Source organism: Arachis stenosperma, chromosome 6 (assembly GCF_014773155.1).
Source record: "Arachis stenosperma cultivar V10309 chromosome 6, arast.V10309.gnm1.PFL2, whole genome shotgun sequence".
NCBI classification, from domain to species: Eukaryota; Viridiplantae; Streptophyta; class Magnoliopsida; order Fabales; family Fabaceae; genus Arachis; species Arachis stenosperma.
Genome location: NC_080382.1, coordinates 86,961,742 through 86,981,852, shown reverse-complemented (window position 1 = coordinate 86,981,852; position 20,111 = coordinate 86,961,742). Strand labels below are relative to the sequence as shown.

General features: G+C 42.7%; 1 non-coding gene across 1 annotated transcript; it reads left to right on the top strand.

Annotated features, from left to right (window-relative positions):
- Window positions 1-17,402: 17,402 nt before the first annotated feature.
- On the top strand, window positions 17,403-17,510 carry LOC130937939 (small nucleolar RNA R71). The gene has a single exon (XR_009069129.1). It is a non-coding gene; the product is annotated as a small nucleolar RNA R71 (small nucleolar RNA).
- The last annotated feature ends 2,601 nt before the right edge of the window (window positions 17,511-20,111 follow it).

Below are 20,111 nucleotides of genomic sequence, written 5' to 3'. Positions count from 1 at the left end.
AGCTGCCAGTCTGTTTAGGGTTGGTCGCCCAATGAGGGCATTGTATGCTGAAGTGACGTCGACTATAATGTAGTTTACGCTTAATGTTTTAGATTGCTCGCCTCTTCCAAAGGTAGTGTGTAGCGAGATGTATCCTAAGGGATGGATCGGAGTATCCCCTAGTCCAAATAGGTCGGTGGGATAGGCCTTTAGTTCTTTTTCTTCAAGTCCGAGCTTGTCGAAGGCCGTTTTGAACAGGATATCTGCCGAGCTTCCCTGGTCAATCAGGGTTCGATGTAAGTTGGCGTTTGCTAGGATAATGGTGATTACCATTGGATCATCGTGTCCGGGAGTTATCCCTTGAGCATCTTCTCGGGTAAATGAGATAGTGGGTAATTCGGGCAGGGGACTGTCTTCTCGGACGTGATAGATTTCTTTGAGGTGTCTTTTTCGCGAGGATTTGGATGTTCCTCCGCCTGCGAAACCTCCATTTATCATGTGAACATGTCTTTCAGGGGTTCGCGAGGTTTGTTCGGCCCGATCTTCGTTGTCTCCCCGCCTTCTCTTCCTGGTCTCTTCTCCTTTCTCTGCTATGTATCTGTCGAGTTTTCCTTCTCTGGCTAGCTTTTCTATGACATTTTTTAGGTCGTAGCAGTCATTAGTAGAATGACCGTAGAGCTTGTGATATTCACAGTATTCGGACCGATCTCTTCCCGCTTTCTTATGTTTTAGCGGTCGGGGCGGTGGGATCTTTTCGGTGTGGCATACTTCTCTGTAGACGTCCACTAGGGAGACTCGGAGGGGGGTGTAGTTGTGGTACTTCCGTGGCTTGTCCGAGTTGGATTCTTCTTTCTTCTTCTGTTCCCGATCTCGATCTCGGAGTGGGTAGGTTGATTCTTTCCTAGAAGAGTCTCTTAGCTGGGAGGTTTCCTCCATGTTGATATATTTTTCTGCCCGCTCCTGCACCTCGTATAGGGAGGTCGGGTATCGTTTGGATAGGGATTGGCTAAACGGTCCCTCTTTTAGGCCGTTTGCTGGTCCCATGATGGCTGCTTCAGTGGGCAAGTGTTGTATGTCCAGGCAGGCTTTGTTGAATCGCTCCATGTATTCTCGGAGAGTTTCTTGGTTACCTTGTTTGATCCCGAGTAGGCTGGGGGCATGTTTTGCCTTGTCCTTTTGAATAGAGAATCTTGTTAGGAATTTTTCGGTTAAGTCTTCGAAGCTGGTGATTGATCTTGGTGGCAGGTTGTCGAACCACTTCATGGCTGACTTAGTGAGAGTGGTGGGGAAGGCTTTGCACCGAATCGCGTCGGAGGCGTCGACTAGGTACATTCTGCTTCTGAAGTTGCTGAGGTGATGACTGGGATCGGTGGTGCCGTCGTAGAGGTCCATATCGGGTGGTTTGAAGTTTCGCGGTACCTTCTCCTTCATGATCTCTTGCGTGAAGGGATCATGGTTGCCTTCGGTGGTGGTGCCGCATTCCGTCCGGTCTTTCAGGTTGGCCTCTATTTTCCGCAGTTTTTCTTCTAATTCTCTGCGCTTTCGAGTCTCCCTTCTCAGATCTTGTTCAGTTTCTTTCTGTTTCTTTACGTCCTCTTCGAGTTGTTTTAGTCGGTCTTGTTGTGCTCGGACTGCTTCTAGAATTTCCGAGCTCTTCTCTTTTTCAGAATTTTGTGGATCTTTGTTTGGGAGTGATGTTTTTGGGCGATTCTGTTTGTTTCCTCCTGGAGTGCGTGGTGATAGAGGGCTGTCCGGTCGTTCTCCGGTGTCAATTTCGTCCTCTTGTTCAGATGCAGCGTGGTCATTGTTGAGAGGGTCGTCCGCCATGGTAGAGAGATGACTTCCAGGTTCCCCGGCAACGGCGCCAATGTTCCGAGGGTTTGCCTGAAACGTGCAGCTCGGTCGTCTGGAAAGGCCCGAGGTGGAGGGTTCAGTGTCCCGAGCTTTGATGTGCAGAACGGTTGGTGGTGGTACCTGCAATGACACTCTGATGCTTAAGTTAGCATGGGTCCAAGCAGATATATGTAGATTTGGAATGAATGCCATACCTGGGTGCTCCAGTGTATTTATAGTAGTTGGCGGTGATCTCCCCTGGATAAGATATTCTTATCTTATCTTATCTTTGGGAGTTTTATCCCTATCTTTGCGGAACCGCCTTTCCTAGGCCTTTTCGGCCTTTAGCTTTTGGGCTGCGTTCCTTTTGATGGGCCTTCTTTGCCTATTGTCCGAGGTCCGACCTTTAGGCGTGAGCCTTAGGACGAGGTTGGACCTTTTATGAATTTGCCGAGTTGGAGGAGCCCGGTCAGGGTATGAACAAACACCAAACTTAGAAGTTGGTTGTGGCCTCCTGATGACAGGTCATCATATACCCATTTTTCAAGATAATTTCACTTGTTTTATTAGCCTTTATGCACTTTCTTGCATCCTAAGTAAGTGATTTGGAATGAAAATGCATAATTTCTTTAAATCAAACAACCACCATTAAATTGATGCTAAATCATGAGGTTTGAGCAAGAATTAATTGATTTTTAATGAATTATAAACCTTATGAATTTAGAGATACTTTGAGTGGTTGTTTTGGTTTCTTGTAGGTGAAAAAAGGAAGAAAAGAAGAAAAACGTGGCTTAAGAAAGTGTGGCCCAAGGAAAAAAGAATGTGGCGCATAGAAGGAGGAAGCAAACATTGCCCTCCACAAGGGCACACTGCCCTCCACGAGAGCAGCATAGTGAACCAAGCTTCCAAAGAAATTCTGCCCTGCCCTCCTCAAGAGCAATATCGGGCTCATCAAAGAAATACATTCAAGGAAAAAGCTTACCAATGCTTGCCACAAGGTTCGAACTCATGAGCAAGGGGGAGTGGGGGAGCGCTACTCACAAAGGAAAATAAGCCAAAAATTGGCCAAAATGCTCCCAGCCAGTCTCGAACACGGAGGCTTCACTAAGAAAGCAAGGAAGCTGCACCACTTGAGCGCTACCCTGATGATGTCCAAGACTTGGCACGCGAAATATTTCAAACGCACCATGACGCACACTGCCCTGCCCTCCACAAGGGCAGGGCAGCATTTTGTGGTGCATGGCCAGCGCACAAGATTGGCACGCACCAAGGGAGTCTCGGCCAGCAGCAAGCACGCACGGGCAGTAGGCTTGGCGCACCATGAAAACTCTGCCCTGTCCTCCACAAGGGCAGGGCAGCATCCTGCAGCATATATTTCACACCAATACTACTGTTTGCTTTCTTACTCTTTGAAGTACTGTTTCATGCGATTTTGCAACTCTCAAAACACCACTTTTTGCTTGCCTGACTAAGTGAGCCATTTGACTATTGTTGCTCAGTCCATCAATCCTCATGGGATCAACCCTCACTCACCTAAGGTATTACAAGGTACGATCCAGTGCACTTGCCGGTTCAGATGTGGTATTCAAATTATCCAGGAAGCTTTATGATACCATGCACATTAGAAGGTGCTTGCACCAAGACAGCCCTATGTGATCTTGGAGCAAGCATCAATCTAATACCTGCATCCACTATCAGAAAGCTTGGGTTGACTGAAGAAGTTAAACCAACCCGGATATGCCTCCAACTTGCTGATGGCTCCATTAAATATCCATCAGGCATAATTGAGGACATGATTGTCAAGGTTGGACCATTTGCCTTTCCAACTGACTTTGTAGTACTGGAAATGGAGGAGCACAAGAGTGCAACTCTCATTCTAGGAAGACCTTTCCTAGCAACTGGACGAACTCTCATTGATGTACAAAAAGGGGAAATAACCCTGAGAGTCAATGAGGATGAGTTTAAGTTGAATGTTGTCAAAGCTATGCAGCATCCAGACACATCAAATGACTGCATGAGCACTGATATTATTGACTCTTTGGTGGAGGAGGTCAATATGACTAAAAGTCTTGAATCAGAGCTAGATGACATCTTTAAAGATGTTCAGCCTGATCTGGAGTAACTAAAGGAAATAAAAGAAATTCTGAAAATTCCTCAGGAAGAAGATAAGCCTCCTAAACCAGAGCTCAAACCACTACCACCATCCCTGAAATATGCATTTCTGGGAGAAGGTGACACTTTTCCAGTGATCATAAGCTCTGCTCTAAATCCACAGGAAGAGGAAGCACTAATTCAAGTGCTAAGGACACACAAGACAGCTCTTGGGTGGTCCATAAGTGATCTTAAGGGCATTAGCCCAGCAAGATGCATGCACAAGATCCTATTGGAGGATGATGCTAAGCCAGTGGTTCAACCACAAAGGCGGCTAAATCCAGCCATGAAGGAGGTGGTGCAGAAAGAGGTCACTAAGTTACTAGAGGCTGGGATTATTTATCCTATTTCTGATAGCCCCTGGGTGAGCCCTGTCCACGTTGTCCCTAAGAAGGGAGGCATGACAGTGGTTCATAATGAAAAGAATGAACTAGTTCCTACAAGAACAGTTACAGGGTGGCGCATGTGTATTGACTACAGAAGGCTCAATACAGTCACCAGAAAGGATCATTTTCCTTTACCATTCATAGACCAGATGCTAGAGAAACTAGCAGGTCATGAATACTACTGCTTTTTGGACGGCTACTCAGGTTACAACCAAATTGCAGTAGATCCTCAGGACCAAGAGAAAACAGCATTTACATGTCCTTCTGGAGTATTTGCCTACAGAAGGATGCCTTTTGGTCTGTGTAATGCACCTGCAACCTTTCAGAGGTGCATGCTCTCTATCTTCTTAGATATGGTAGAGAAATTTCTGGAAGTCTTCATGGATGACTTTTCAGTATTTGGAGACTCATTTAGCTCCTGCCTTAACCATCTAGCACTTGTTCTGAAAAGATGCCAAGAGACCAACCTAGTTTTAAACTGGGAAAAATGTCACTTTATGGTGACTGAAGGAATTGTCCTTGGGCATAAAATTTCAAACAAAGGAATAGAGGTGGATCAAGCTAAAGTTGAAGTAATTGAAAAATTACCACCACCTACCAATGTTAAGGCAATCAGAAGCTTTCTGGGGCATGCAGGATTTTATAGAAGGTTTATAAAGGATTTTTCAAAAATTGCCAAACCTCTGAGTAATCTGCTAGCTGCTGACACTCCATTTATTTTTGATAATGAGTGTCTGCAGGCGTTTGAAACTCTGAAAGCTAAGTTGGTCACAGCACCAGTCATCTCTGCACCAGACTGGACATTACCATTTGAACTAATGTGTGATGCCAGTGACCATGCCATTGGTGCAGTACTGAGACAAAGGCATGGTAAGCTTCTGCACGTCATTTATTATGGCAGCCGTATTCTAAATGATGCACAGAAGAACTACACAACCACAGAAAAGGAGTTACTTGCAGTGGTTTATGCCCTTGACAAGTTCAGATCTTATTTAGTAGGATCAAAAGTGATTGTGTACACTGACCATGCTGCTCTTAAATATCTACTCACAAAGCAGGATTCAAAACCCAGGCTCATAAGATGGATGTTGCTTCTGCAGGAGTTTGATATAGAAATAAGAGACAGAAAAGGGACAGAGGATCAAGTAGCTGATCACCTGTCCCGGATAGAACCAGTAGCAGGAGCATCTCTCCCTCCTACTGAGATCTCTGAAGCCTTTCCAAATGAGCAATTATTTGCTATTCAGGAAGCTCCGTGGCTTGCAGACAGTGTACACTATAAGACTCAAGGTTCTCCTTCTGTAACCATGGAGTGGAAGCATGAAGAGCTTCTCTCAAAACAGAGTCAAACAGAGCCCCCACAGTCAAACTCTAAGTTTGGTGTTGGGAGGCCACCACCAACTTCTAAGTTTGGTGTTGAACCCCCACATTCAAACTCCAAGTTTGGTGTTGGGAGGTTCCAACATTGCTCTGAACATCTGTGAGGCTCCATGAGAGCCCACTGTCAAGCTACTGACATTAAAGAAGCGCTTGTTGGGAGGAGCAACAAAGGCAAAGAAGAGACATTGAGGAGCTCAAGCACTCCATAAGATCTTCAAGAGGAAGAACAAGCCGCCATCACTAAGGTGGACCCGTTCTTTAATTTCCTTGTTCTTTATTTTCTTGTTTTTCAAATTTCATGCTTATGTTTATCCATGTTTGTGTCTTGTGATCATTAGTGTCTTAGTGTCTATGCCTTAAAGCTATGAATGTCCTATGAATCCATCACCTCTCTTAAATGAAAAATGCTTTAATCACAAAAGAACAAGAAGTACAGGATTTTGAATTTATCTCTGAAACTAGTTGAATTAGTTTGATGTGGTGACAATACTTTTTGTTTTCTGAATGAATGCTTGAACAGTGCATATGTCTTTTGAATTTGTTGTTTTAAGAATGTTAAAATTGTTGGCTCTTGAAAGAATGATGGAAAAGGAGAACTGTTATTGAGGATCTGAAAAATCATCAATTGATTCTTGAAGCAAAAAAAAAAGGAAAAAAACGAAAAAAAAGAGAGAAATAGAAAAGAGAAAAAGAAAGAGCAAGCAGAAGAAGCCAATAGCCCTTTAAACCAAAAGGCAAGGGTAATAAAAAGGATCCAAGGCTTTGAGCATCAGTGGATAGGAGGGCCTACAGGAATAACATCCTGGCCTAAGCGGCTAAACCAAGCTGTCCCTAACCATGTGCTTGTGGCGTGAAGGTGTCAAGTGAAAACTTGAGACTGAGCGGTTAAAGTCGTGATCCAAGGTAAAAAGAGTGTGCTTAAGAACCCTGGACACCTCTAATTGGGGACTCTAGCAAAGCTGAGTCACAATCTGAAATGGTTCACCCAATCATGTGTCTGTGGCATGTATGTATCCGGTGGTAATACTGGAAAACAGAGTGCTTTGGGCCACGGCCAAGACTCATAAAGTAGCTGTGTTCAAGAATCATCATACCTAACTGGGAGAATCAATAACACTATCTGAATTCTGAGTCCTATAGATGCCAATCATTCTGAACCTCAAAGGATAAAGCGAGGTGCCAAAACTGTTCGGAAGGAAAAAGCTACTAGTCCCGCTCATCTAATTGGAACTATGTTTCTTTGATATTTTGGAGTCTATAGTATATTCTCTTCTTTTTAGTCTATTTTGATTTTCAGTTGCTTGGGGACAAGCAACAATTTAAGTTTGGTGTTGTGATGAGCGGATAATTTATACGCTTTTTTGCATTGTTTTTAATATGTTTTTAGTATGATTTAGTTAGTTTTTAGTATATTTTTATTAGTTTTTAGTTAAAATTCACTTTTCTAGACTTTACTATGAGTTTGTGTGTTTTTCTGTAATTTCAGGTATTTTCTGGCTGAAATTGAGGGATCTGAGCAAAAATCTGATTCAGAGGCTGAAAAGGACTGCAGATGCTGTTGGATTCTGACCTCCCTGCACTCAAAGTGGATTTTCTGGAGCTACAGAAGCCCAATTGGCGCGCTCTCAACGGCGTTGGAAAGTAGACATCCTGGGCTTTCCAGCAATGTATAATAGTCCATACTTTGCCCGAGATTTGATGGCCCAAACTGGCATTGCAAATCAGCTTCAGAATTCCCAGTGTTTAACGCTGGAACTGGCATAGAAATTGGAGTTAAACGCCCAAACTGGCATAAAAGCTGGCGTTTAACTCCAGAAAGAGCCTCTACACGAAAATGCTTCAGTGCTCAGCCCAAGCACACACCAAGTGGGCCCGGAAGTGGATTTTTCTGTCATTTACTCATTTCTGTAAACCCTAGGTTACTAGTTCACTATTAATAGAATCTTTTGACATTGTATCTGTACCTCATGACACTTTACACATTTCTTTGTGTATCTTCCATGGCATGAGTCTCTAAACCCCATGGTTGGGGGTGAGGAGCTCTGCTGTGTCTTGATGGATTAATGCAATTACTACTGTTTTTCATTCAATCATGCTTGCTTCCATTCTAAGATATTACTTGTTCTTAAACCGGATGAATGTGATGATCCGTGACACTCATCATCATTCTCAACTATGAACGTGTGCCTGACAACCACCTCTGTTCTACCTTAGATTAAGTAGATATCTCTTGGATTCTTTAATCAGAATCTTCGTGGTATAAGCTAGAACTGATGGCGGCATTCAAGAGAATCCGGAAGGTCTAAACCTTGTCTGTGGCATTTCAATGATTGAATGACTGTGACGAGCTTCAAACTCCTGAAGGCGGGGCGTTAGTGACAGACGCAAAAGAAACACTGGATTCTATTCCGGCCTGATTGAGAACCGACAGATGGATAGCCGTGCCGTGACAGGGTGCGTCGAACATTTCCACTGAGAGGATGGGAGGTAGCCACTGACAACGGTGAAACCCTTGCATGCAGCTTGCCATGGAAAGAGCCTTGCATGCTTGAAGAAGAAGACAGTAGGAAAGCAGAGATTCAGAAGATGGAGCATCTCCAAAACCTCAACCTATTCTCTATCACTGCAAAACAAGTACTTATTTCATGTTCTTTTACTTTTCACAATTAATCCTGACTAAGATTTACAAGATAACCATAGCTTGCTTCAAGCCGACAATCTCCGTGGGATCGACCCTTACTCACGTAAGGTATTACTTGGACGACCCAGTGCACTTGCTGGTTAGTTGTGCGGAATTGCAAAAGTGTGATTGCAATTTCGTGCACCGGGTGATCAGATAAGGGAAAAGGAGAATGCCTCTGACATGGACCCTGGCCATATAATATCGGATGAAACAGGGAAGATATAGTTCCTTACCCTCCATCACACACCAGATGAGGGTGATCATAGCCGCGGGCACCTCTGTCTCATGAGTGCTCGGCATAATGTAATTACTCAAAATCTGCTGCCAAAGCCGAGCCTCATCATTCAAATACATCAGCTTGATTCCCTTAGGTACCACTGTACTCTTTCCCATGACCCATGGGGCAGTAGGATCAAGGGCTATTCTCTGTTTGACTACGTCCCAGTCAAATCACATATACCTCATATCCACTTCAGCCTTTTGGTAACCGTCAGGCTGATCTGACTTAGGCTGAAGCTGGAAGATGTCCACAATAGCTTCCTCAGTGATCAAAATCTGCTTCCCTTTGAGGTTCACTGCATCCAGGGAAGTCTTTAAATAGTTACAATAAAATTCTTTGACACAGGAGGCATTGACCTCTGTCAAGTCTCTTTCCAAGAAGAACTAGCCTCTCTGTTTAATCTGTTCGGAGGTGTACTGATGAGCGGATAATTTTTACGCTTTTTGGCATTATTTTTAGTATGTTTTTAGTATGTTTTAGTTAGTTTTTAGTATATTTTTATTAGTTTTTAGTTAAAATTCACTTTTCTGGACTTTACTATGAGTTTGTGTGTTTTTTTGTGATTTCAGGTATTTTCTGGCTGAAATTGAGGGACTTGAGCAAAAATCTGGTTCAGAGACTGAAAAGGACTGCAGATGCTGTTGGATTCTGACCTCCCTGCACTCGAAGTGGATTTTCTGGAGCTACAGAAGCCCAATTGGCGCGCTCTCAACGGCGTTGGAAAGTAGACATCCTGGGCTTTCCAGCAATGTACAATAGTCTATACTTTGCTCGAGATTTGATGGCCCAAACCGGCGTTCTAAATCAGCTCAAAACTGCCCGGCGTTAAACGCCGGAACTGGCACAAGAATGGGAGTTAAATGCCCAAACTGGCACAAAAGCTGGCGTTTAACTCCAAGAGAAGTCTCTACACGAAAATGCTTCAATTCTCAGCCCAAGCACACACCAAGTGGGCCCGGAAGTGGATTTTTATGTCATTTAATCATCTTTGTAAACCTTAGGTTACTAGTTCTTTATAAATAAGACCTTTTGCTATTGTATTTTCATCTTGGTTCTTCTGGTTCCCTCTCTGGGGCCGAAGCCAATGATCACTTTTGTTCTTATGTATTTTCAACGGTGGAGTTTTTACACACCATAGATTAAGGTGTGGAGCTCTGCTGTACCTCGAGTATTAATGCAATTACTATTGTTCTTCTATTCAATTCAGCTTGTTCTTATTCCAAGATATTCATTCGCACTCAAGAACTTGATGAATGTGATGATTATGTGACGCTCATCATCATTCTCACTTATGAACGCATGCCTGACAACCACTCTCGTTCTACAAGCAAACAAGGCTTGAATGTTTATCTCTTGGATTCTTTAATCGGAGTCTTCGTGGTATAAGCTAGAATTGATGGCGGCATTCAAGAGAATCCGGAAGGTCTAAACCTTGTCTGTGGTATTCTGAGTAGGATTCAATGATTGAATGACTATGACGAGCTTCAAACTCCTGAAGGCTGGGCATTAGTGACAGACGCAAAAGAATCAATGGATTCTACTCCAACCTGATTGAGGACCGACAGATGATTAGCCGTGCCGTGACAGGGTGCGTTGAACATTTTCACTAAGAGGACGGGATTGTAGCCACTGACAATGGTGATGCCCAACATACAGCTTGCCATGGAAAGGAGTAAGAAGGATTGGATGAAGACAGTAGGAAAGCAGAGAGACGGAAGGGAGAAAGCATCTCCATACGCTTATCTGAAATTCTCACCAATGAATTACATAAGTATCTCTATCTTTATCTTTATGCTTTATTCATATATCATCCATAACCATTTGAATCTGCCTGACTAAGATTTACAAGGTGACCATAGCTTGCTTCATACCAACAATCTCCGTGGGATCGACCCTTACTCGCGTAAGGTTTATTACTTGGACGACCCAGTGCACTTGCTGGTTAGTTGTGCGAAGTTGTGTTTATACCATGGTATTGAGCACCAAGTTTTTGGATTCATTACCGGGGATTATTTGAGTTGTGAAAAGTAGTGATCACAATTTCGTGCACCATGTACTGCTGTAGTTCTTCTGGAATTTTAAGAGCTCGTTCCAGGTACAGGTTCCTAGAAGTGGCAAACACTAGTATTTCAGTTCACAGTATCAGGTTGCAAATTTGATTTGGTCTGTTGCAGGTGCTAATTGATCAGCCTTTTCCTGTGGAGTAAAATTCTTCTCCTGCCAGGAATCATCATGCAAAATATCGAGGATGGTCATAGAGGATTCGCCTCTCTTCCTTTTGCCTGTAGTGGCCTTAGCCTTTCGCTTACTTTTAGGATCAAACATCCTGAAAAGTAGAAGTAGTAGGATATAATTGAAGAATGAAAGCAGGAAAACAAGTAGGCAAGTAGGAATTATCAATATAAGCATAAAGGCAAAAGAGCAGTAGAAGCATGAATTGAGCCAAATAAATGTGCATTTTCGATTGTATTCGAGTGAAAAGTCTGAAAATAAAAAATCACAATCCAAAATATATGAAAAGTGGAATTCATGTTAATTAGGAAAAACAGTACTCATGCCTTGAGTTAGAAAGATAAAGTAGTTAGGTAAAAACCAAAAAGAGAAGTTAGAAAGTTAAAAGTGGTTAGGAGTTAAAAAGGAGAAGTTAAAGTAAGTGGCATGAGAATGGTTCCCTAGTTACCAAGAAATTCACAAACTTGAAGAACAATCAAGTCATATTCAAGCAAGGATTGCAGTTTATTGATGATAATTCATATAGATAAAGGAAGCGTAAGATGAGAATGAAATCATCAATAAGCAATTCATTACTCAGGGAACCAAAAAGAATAAGGATGCTAGCCCGTGCATTCATGAATTGGTTTGGTTGTAGCCAAGTAATGCCCAATACTGAATTTCCAAACCAATTCATGATTGGGATAGAATGAAACAATTTGCAGAAAATTGGGCAGCATTTCAGCTAAAATTGGATGTTCTCGGGTATTAAACAGCAAGAAAGATCAATTCATATGAAAGTAAATAGTGTTGCAGGGAGTCACAAAAAGCATGAACATGAATGAACAGTGTAACAACAGCATCAAACATGGAAGAACAGCATATCAATAACATGATCATCACAGAAAAATCAAATTGCAAAATAGATAAAACAAGTAGCATGAACGGCGCAATTATCAGGCCTAAATCCACTAACCATATCCTAGCTGCCTAACCACCTAAAATCCATTACAATCATGCATCTCTAACTATCCTAATTTGAACAGAATCTGAAAAATATGCAACTAACTAACTAATGATAGAGGAATCGGTGTTCGGTAGAACCTGGTGTGTGTATGAATAGTAATTGGATACAGAGAGATAGAGGGAATATGTTGATGATGTTGCTGACATGGCGGCGATAGGAGGGGTGGTGCGGCGGCGGTCTGAGGTGGTGGCAGGGGTGGGTTTGTGGTGCTGGGTTAGGGTTAAGGGAGGGTAAGGAAAGAAGAAGGGGGTTGGGGTTGTAGGTTGCCGGCAGTGATGGGAGGCGGCGTGGTGGTGGCAGCTTAGTGAGGCGGTGTGGCAGTGGAGGGAGTGAAAGGGAAGAAGAGGTGGGGGAGGGGAAGAGAAGAAAGAAGATTGATGGGGTGTCGCGGGTGGTGCGGCGGTGGGGGTGGCTCGGCACGGCGACGGTTTGGGTGGCTGGGGTGGTGGTGGTTGGGTGGTTGGGGAGGGAAGAAGAGGGAGTACAGAGGGGAGAAAGGGGGGAAAGTGGTGACGCGGGGGCTAGGGTTTCGCGTGGTTGGGGTAAGTAATTTCAAATCCACGCGATAGCGTGGTTCACGTGGCAGCGTGGATGAAGCGAAAATGCGACGACGCGGAAACGTCATTGATGCGATTGCATGAATGGGGGATAATGAAATTGACGCGTTCGCGTGAGACACGCGTACGCGTCGCTCAGAATTGTGCTAGACGCACGATTCCAGCGTCGGTGTGGCATAACTCTCTGTTCAATTAAAAGGGGTAAAGATGTTCACGCGACACGTGCGCGTCGCTCATGCTTTCGCGTGGGTTGTGTGAAGTGAAGGTGACGCGTTTGCATCGTGGACGCGGACGCGTGGGCCAATTTGTGCTAAACGCATACCAGCCGCCCGATTCCAGCCCAACTTTCTGGGCGTTGGATCTTTACGCCGATTTCCAATCGACACCCACGCGTGGCCTGCGCGCTCACGTGCTGTGATATATATATATATATATATATATATATATATATATATATATATATATATATATATATATATATATATATATATATATATGCAGGATGCAAAATGCAATGCTAATATGGATCCTATGAATAATTCCAGGTTCAATAAAATAAAATAGAAGAAAACTTAAAAACAACAAAACAAAATAAAATTGAAAATAGAACGATCATACCATGGTGGGTTGTCTCCCACCTAGCACTTTTGGTTAAAGTCCTTAAGTTGGACATTTGATGCGCTTCCTGTTTTGGTGGCTTGTGCTTGTATTCATTCAAAAATCTCCACTAGTGTTTGGAATTCCAACAGCCTCCGGGGTCCCAAACAAGGCATGTAAAGCCCTTGAGCAGTTTCAAACAGGTTCTCAGGCTTCCAGGGTGATGAATGTCAATAGAGATTCTAGGATTCCAAACTTTGCTTTTGCACCCGTCTTTGTCTCGATTTATATTTTTCCAGCCGGGTGATTTGGAAGTTGTATTCTCAGCAGGATGACCAAACATCGTCCGAGACCCAACTAATCGAACTATGTACCAAACCTTTCTCCTCTAATTGAAGTATGAAACCTTATTGAATCTTGCATACCAACTCTGAGTGCGAGTCATTTCCCTTTTGCTCTTAAAGCCGCAAAGAGCTCTAAGCTGGCCATCTGTTTCAAGTAAACCATATTCAAGTGAAAAAGTAAAGTTAAAAGCTAAGGATTTTACCCACTTGAAGTTTGTATTGGGCGGTAATGGCCTTGGAATAGGTGTTTTCAGTGGTTTTGCAAGCTCTACTCCCTTGTAGTCTTTTGTGAATTCTTCCACCTTTTTGCGAATTTCTTCAATTGCAACCACGTCTTGATCAAAGTCTTCGATATCTTCCTCATCACTTGAGTCATAAATGGGAGGTTGAGAGAAGTCTACCTCTGCATCATCTTCGTATTCACTTGGGGAAGATTCTTCTATCTCAAAAAATTCACTTGCAGATGCAAGTTCATTACTAAGAGAACTTGACTTGTGATTATCATCATCAAGAAAACCTGCTTCTTGAGTTGTTCCGTCCAGTTCTTCATACGATACTTACTTTGGGGGTTGTGCACTCTCCTCCTTAGCATCAATTGCAACGTCCTTGACGGAATTCTCCTCAATTCTGGATTCCCATGGAGGTTCAGCGTCTCCTAAGTCTTCAACCAACTCTTTTTCTTCTATCATGACAGCTTCCTCCGCTTGTTCTAGTACAAAGTCATGCTCCGTACTGTCTACTGGAGTTTCTAGTATCTCCTTCATGCTACGTTCTTGGTGCACGAAATTGTGATCATCAATGGCGCCATCAACATGGTACGCACAATTGCAATCTCAACTCTTTATCACAACTTCGCACTACTAACCAGCAAGTGTACTTGGTCGTCCAAGTAATAAACCTTATGCGAGTAAGGGTCGATCCCACAAAGATTGTTGGTATGAAGCAAGCTATGGTCACCTTGTAAATCTTAGTCAGGCAGACTCAAATGGGTATAGATGATGGATAAAACATAAAGATAAAGATAGAGATACTTATGCAATTCTTGGTGAGAACTTCAGATAAGCGAATGGAGATGCTTTGTCCCTTCTGTCTCTCTGCTTTCCTACTATCTTCATCCAATCCTTCTTACTCCTTTCCATGGCAAGCTGTATGCAAGGGTTTCACCGTTGTCAGTGGCTACCTCCCATCCTCTTAGTGGAAATGTTCAACGCACCCTGTCACGGCACGACTATCCAGCTGTCGGTTCTCGATCATGTCGGAATAGAATCCAGTGATTCTTTTGCGTCTGTCACTAACGCCCCACAATCGCGAGTTTGAAGCTCGTCACAGTCATTCAATCATTGAATCCTACTCAGAATACCACAGACAAGGTTTAGACCTTCCGGATTCTCTTGAATGCCGCCATCAATTCTAGCTTATACCACGAAGACTCTGATCTCACAGAATGGATGGCTCGGTTGTCAGGCGAGCGCTCGTTTGTCAGGCAAGCAACAACCATGCGTCGTGTATCAGGAATCCAAGAGATATCCACCCAATCTAAGGTAGAACGGAGGTGGTTGTCAGTCACACGTTCATAGGTGAGGATGATGATGAGTGTCACGGATCATCACAAAAAGGGGGGAGAAGTAGTGTTTGGGTTGTGTGAAAATGAAGGAGTGAAGATGGGTTTATATAGGGTGAGGAGAAGGAAGGGGTTCGGCTATGGGAGGGTGGGTTTGGGAGGGAAAGTGGTTTGAATTTGAATGGTGAGGTAGGTGGGGCTTTATGAAGGATGGATGTGAGTGGTGAAGAGAAAGATGGGATTTGATAGGTGAAGGGTTTTTGGGGAAGAGGTGTTGAGGTGATTGGTGAATGGGTGAAGAAGAAAGAGGGTGGTGGGGTTGGTGGGGATCATGTGGGGTTCACAGATCCTGAGGTGTCAAGGAAAAGTCATCCCTGCATCAAATGACGTGCAAAAATGCATTCTGAGCCAATTCTGGCGTTAAACGCCGGGCTGGTGCCCATTTCTGGCGTTTAATGCCAAGTGCTTGCCCTTTTCTGGCGTTCAACGCCAGTCTGGTGCCCCTTTCTGGCGTTAAACGCCTAGAATGGTGCCAGACTGAGCGTTAAACGTCCATCTGCTAGCCTTACTGGCGTTTAAACGCCAGCAGAATCTTCCTCCAGGGTGTGCTGTTTTTCTTCCTGTTTTTCATTCTGTTTTTGCTTTTTCAATTGATTTTGTGACTTCCCATGATCATCAACCTAAAGAAAACATAAAATAACAAAGGAAAATAGATTAAATATAACATTGGGTTGCCTCCCAACAAGCGCTTCTTTAATGTCAGTAGCTTGACAGAGGGCTCTCATGAGCCTCACAGATACTCAGAGCAATGTTGGAACCTCCCAACACCAAACTTAGAGTTTGACTGTGGGGGCTCTGTTTGACTCTGTTTTGAGAGAAGCTCTTCATGCTTCCTCTCCATGGTGACAGAGGGATATCCTTGAGCCTTAAACACAAAGGATTATTCATTCACTTGAATGATCAATTTTCCTCTGTCCACATCAATCACATCCTTTGCTGTGGCTAGGAAGGGTCTGCCAAGGATGATGGATTCATCCATGCATTTCCCAGTCTCTAGGACTATGAAATCAGTAGGGATGTAATGGTCTTCAATATTTACCAGAACACCCTCTACAAGTCCATAAGCTTGTTTTCTTGAATTGTCTGCCATCTCTAGTGAGATTCTTGCAGCTTGTACCTCAAAGATCCCTAGCTTCTCCATTACAGAGAGAGGCATGAGGTTTACACTTGACCCTAAGTCACACAGAGCCTTCTTGAAGGTCATGGTGCCTATGGTACAAGGTATCGAAAACTTCCCAGGATCTTGTCTCTTTTGAGGTAATTTCTGCCTAGACAAGTCATTCAGTTCTTTGGTGAGCAATGGAGGCTCATTCTCCCAAGTCTCACTACCAAATAACTTGTCATTTAGCTTCATGATTGCTCCATGATATTTAGCAACTTACTCTTCAGTGACATCTTCATCATCTTCAGAGGAAGAATACTCATCAGAGCTCATGAATGGCAGAAGTAAGTCCAATGGAATCTCTATGGTCTCAATGTGAGCCTCGGATTCCCATGGTTCCTCATCAGGGAACTCATTGGAGGCCAGTGGACGTCCATTGAGGTCTTCCTCAGTGACGTTCACTGCCTCTTCATCCTCTCCAAGTTCGGCCATATTGATGGCCTTGCACTCTCCTTTTGGATTTTCTTCTGTATTGCTTGGAAAAGTACTAGGAGGGAGTTCAGTAATTTTCTTGCTCAGCTGTCCCACTTGTGCCTCCAAATTCCTAATGGAGGACCTTGTTTTAGTTATGAAACTTTGAGTGGTTTTGATTAGATCAGAGACCATGGTTGCTAAGTCAGAGTGGTTCAGCATAGAATTCTCTGTCTGTTGCTGAGAAGATGATGGAAAAGGCTTGCCATTGCTAAACCTGTTTCTTCCACCATTATTGTTGTTGAAACCTTGTTGAGGTCTCTGTTGATCCTTCCATGAGAGATTTGGATGATTTCTCCATGAAGAATTATAGGTGTTTCCATAGGGTTCTCCCACGTAATTCACCTCTTCCATTGAAGGGTTCTCAGGATCATAAGCTTCTTCTTCAGATGAAGCATCCTTAGTACTGCCTGGTGCATTTTGCATTCCAGACAGACTTTGAGAAATCAAATTGACTTGTTGAGTCAATATCTTGTTCTAAGCCAATATGGCATTCAGAGTATCAATCTCAAGAACTCCTTTCTTCTGATTTGTCCCATTGTTCACAGGATTCCTTTCAGAAGTGTACATGAATTGGTTATTTGCAACCATTTCAATTAGTTCTTGAGCTTCTGCAGGCGTCTTCTTCAAATGAAGAGATCCTCCAGCAGAGCTATCCAATGACATCTTGGATAGTTTAGAGAGACCATCATAGAAAATACCTATGATGCTCCATTCAAAAAGCATGTCAGAAGGACATTTTCTGATCAATTGTTTGTATCTTTCCCAAGCTTCATAGAGGGATTCTCCTTCCTTCTGTCTGAAGGTTTGGACTTCCACTCTAAGCTTACTCAATTTTTGAGGTGGAAAGAACTTTGCCAAGAAGGCATTGACTAGGTTTTCCCAAGAGTTCAGGCTTTCTTTAGGTTGTGAGTCCAACCATATCCTAGCTCTGTCTCTTACAGCAAAAGGGAATAGCATATGTCTGTAGACCTCAGGGTCAACCCCATTAGTCTTGACAGTGTCACAGATTTGCAAGAATTCAGCTAAAAACTGATGAGGATCTTCCAATGAAAGTCCATGGAACTTGCAATTCTGTTGCATTAGAGAAACTAATTGAGGCTTAAGCTCAAAGTTGTTTGCTCCAATGGCAGGGATAGAGATGCTTCTCCCGTAGAAGTCGGGAGTAGGTGCAGTAAAGTCACCTAGCACCTTCCTTGCATTGTTGGCATTGTTATTGTTTTCGGCTGCCATGGGTTCTTCTTCTTTGAAGATTTCTGTTAGGTCCTCTACAGAGAGCTGTGCCTTGGCTTGTCTTAGCTTTCGCTTCAAGGTCCTTTCAGGTTCAGGGTCAGCCTCAACAAGAATGCTTTTGTCTTTGCTCCTGCTCATATGAAAGAGAAGAGAACAAGAAAATGTGGAATCCTCTATGTCACAGTATAGAGATTCCTTGAGGTGTCAGAGGAAAAGAAAAATAGAAGGAAGAGGGAGAAGAATTCGAACTTAGTCAGATAGAGTTCGAATTGTGCATTGAGGAGGAGTGGTACTCCATAAATAGAAGGATGTGAGAAGAGGGGAAGAAATTTTCAAAAATTAAGTAAAAGATTTTAAAAACATTTTGAAAAACATTAATTGATTTTCGAAAACCAAAAGTGGAAAAGAAATCAAGTGATTTTTGAAAAAGATTTTGAAATAAGAAATAAAAAAGATATGATTGAAAACTATTTTTAAAAAGATTTGATAAAAAAAATTAATGACTTGCCTAACAAGAAAATATATGATTCAAACATTAAACCTTTTGATGACAAGTCATCTTAGCCTAGTTTTACTAGTCTTTTTCTTTTGTTTTCACTTGAATTATGCACTTTCTTGAGGCTTAAGAAAGCCAATTTAGGTAGATTTTCATGTTTCCTTTGATTAAATCAACCATAGATAAATTAATGCAATTTCATGAGGTTTGATGCCATAATTGGTGCATATTAGTATAGAATGAATATCTCATGATTTCAAGCATAGCTTTGATGTGTTTGGTTGATTTATGATAGGTGAAGAAAGCTTGGAGAAGGATTGAAGTGAGAAGGAATGGCTAGAAGATAAGAGAAGACAAGGAATCAAGTGAAATTGAACCAGGAAGAATGAAGTTGGAGTTGAAGTTAGCCTCAACGTTAGCCCCCTAACTTGGAGGCTAACGTTGGAAGCTAAAAATTCCTCCCAGGGCTAGCCACGTTTGCGCCAACGTTAGCCCCCTAACTTGGAGGCTAACGTTGGCATAAGAAATCTTCCCCAGGGTGTGCCAACGTTAGCGCCAACGTTAGCCCCCTAACTTGGAGGCTAACGTTGGCATGAAATTTTGCTCCCAGGAAGGCCAACGTTGGCGCCACTCCAACACTAAGCAAGGCCAACGTTAGGGTCAAAGTTAGCCCCCTAACGTTGGCCCCAACGTGAGATGCAGGAAATTGTGGTTGCTGCTAGAAAAAGTTAGCCTTGAAGTTAGCCTCCTAACTTTGAGGCTAACTTTGAATCCAAATTTGCAAAACTCAATTTCGGTTCAATTGGTTCACTTGGGTTCCTCTCCAAACTTCAAGAGCAATCAACCAAGGCCTCTTTCAACCCAAATCCACCAAGAGCAAAGGCCCAACTCAAGGCTTGAAGATCAAGTGAAGAAAGTGTATAAATAGGCTTAGATTCAATTTATTCGGGGAGCTTCCTTTTAGAGAGTTTTAGATAGTTTTCTTTTCTGTTTTGGGAGCTTGAGTGCTTTTGAATTTCTTAGTTTAATTGCTTTCAATTTCACATACTCTTGTCTTGGATCTTGGGTTGGAGAATTGAAGGAATTCTGTTTCAATCTCACCTTGGATCTTGTTTACTTTCACTGCAATTTGAATTTCCTTGTCTGCTACTAGCTTTCTCATTTAATTTCCTTGCACTTTCCAATTCCTTTGAGATTGTTCTTGTTGGATCTAGGAAGGCATTGAGATCTAGACTTGGTTTTCTAGTCTCTGGGTCCTGAGATCCAATTTCTCATTTCAATTCTCTGCACCTTGCTTTAATTGTTCATTTAATTTCCTGTTTCGAATCTGTTTCAAACCCAATTCCCATTTACTTTCTGTTTGATGCAATTTAACTTTTCTTGGTTTAATTCCTGCAAATCTAAGTCCCAATCCCCTTTACATTTCAAGCCATTTACATTTCTTGTCATTTAAGATTCTTGCAATTTACATTTCTTGCAATCTAAGTTTCTGCCATTTAATTTCTTGTTCCTTAAGATTCAGCATTTTAATCTCTTGTTCTCTTTACTTTCAATGCAATTTAAATTCTGCAACTCAATCAACCAAATCTTGATTCGCTTGACTAATTCAACCACTAAACTAAAATTGCTCAATCCTTCAATCCCTGTGGGATCGACCTCACACCCGTGAGTTTTATTACTTGATGCGACCCGGTGCACTT